Below are 1,997 nucleotides of genomic sequence, written 5' to 3'. Positions count from 1 at the left end.
AAAAAAAAAAAAAAAAAAGACAACCTACAGAATGGGAAAAAATATTTGCAGATGATGCAACCAAGAAGAGATTAATCTCCAAAATATACAAATAGTTCATACAGCTCAATATCAAAAAACCAAACAACCCAGTCAAAAAATAGACAGAAGATCTAAATAGACATCTCCACATAAGACATACAGATAGCCAAAGGCACATGAAAATATGCTGAACCTTGCTAGTTATTAGAGAAAGGCAAATCAAAACTACAATGAGTTATCACCTCACACTGGTCAGAATGGCCATCATCAAAAAGTCTACAAATAAATGCTGGAGAGGGTGTGGAGAAAAAGGAACCCTCCTACACTGTTTGTGAGAATGTAAACTGGTACAGCCACTATGGAGAACAGTATGGAGGTGCCTTAAAAAACTAAAAAATAGAGCAATCCCACTCCTGGGCATATATCCAGAGAAAACCATAACTGAAAAGACATGCACCCCAATGTTCCCTGCAGCACTATTTACAATATCCAAGACATGAAAGCAGCCTAAATGTCCATTGACAGATGAATAGATAAAGAAGATGCAGTATATATATATATATATATATATATATACACACTGGAATATTACTCAGCCATAAAAAGAATGAAATAATGCCATTTGCAGTAACATGGATGGACCTAGTGATTATCATACTAAGTGAAGTAAGTCAGACATAGAAAGACAAATATCATATGATATTGCTTATATGTGGAATCTAAAAAATGATACAAATAAACTTATATACAAAACAAATAGACCCACAGGCATAAAAAATAAACTTATGGTTACTGAAGGGGAAGGGGGGCATAAGTTAGGAGTTTGCAATTACCATATACACAGTAATACATATATATAATAGATAAACAACAAGGACCTACTGTATAGCATAGGGAACTATACTCAATATTTTGTAATAATCTGTAAGGGAAAAGAATCTGAAAAAGAATATATACGTGTATATGTATAACTAAATCACTTTGCTATACACCTGAAACTAACACAACATTGTATTGGGTTGGCCAAAAAGTTCGTTTACGAACTTTTTGGCCAACCCAAATAAATCAACTATATTTCAATTAAAAAAAGAAATCTCAAGGGATGTGCAACAATTAATTTTCTGTGTCAACTTGGCTAGGCTATGGTGCCCAGTTATTTGGTCAAATACCAGCCTAGATGTTGCTACGAAGATATATTTTTAGGTGTGATTAACATTCTCTCTCCCTCTCTCTCTCTCTCTCTCTCTCTCTCTCTCTCTATATATATATATATATATGTATGTATGTATGTATGTATATGTATGTATGTATGTATACCAACTTTGTTTAAAGCAAATTACCCCTCATAATGTGGGTGTGCCCCATCAAATAAATTGAAGTCCTTAAGGCCAAAGACTGAGGCTTGTTACAGAAGAAGCAACTCTTCCTCCAAACTGCAGCATAGAAACCTGCGTGAATTTCCTGCCTGCTGGCCTGCCCTGCAGGTTTTGGACTTGCCAGCCCTCACAACTGTGTGAGCTAAGTCCTTAAGATCAATCTCTCTCTCTCTCTGTACGTATATATCCTATTTGTTTTGTTTCTCTGGAGAACCCCCGAGTAATACAGGGCGCTACAGAATTTAGAGGAGCTTATGAACACAATGTCAAAGTCCCCAAATAATGAGTGGGAGTTTCCGAAGCAGAGTGTGAGACAGCAATAGTATGAAAAAGCAGTATGTACCCCAAAGAGTAGTATTTCTTCAGTCTAAGTGGAGAGGAAGGAGGATGCCTCAATGGTGCCTCTAGGCGACAAAGACAGCAGAATGTGCATGATGTGGCCCCAGCTTACACATGGAAGCTTACACCTGTCTGTATCATTCATGTGCCTACCCTATAAAAATGACCTGAAGCTCTTAGAACCCAACGTTTTACTTTCTAATGCCTCCTTGACTTTGGTCTTGTAGTTCCTTCCACCAGGAATCTCCTCCCCCTCTATTT

This window comes from Tursiops truncatus, chromosome 8 (genome assembly GCF_011762595.2).
Source record: "Tursiops truncatus isolate mTurTru1 chromosome 8, mTurTru1.mat.Y, whole genome shotgun sequence".
Classification (NCBI taxonomy): domain Eukaryota; kingdom Metazoa; phylum Chordata; class Mammalia; order Artiodactyla; family Delphinidae; genus Tursiops; species Tursiops truncatus.
This window is presented reverse-complemented; position numbering follows the sequence as displayed.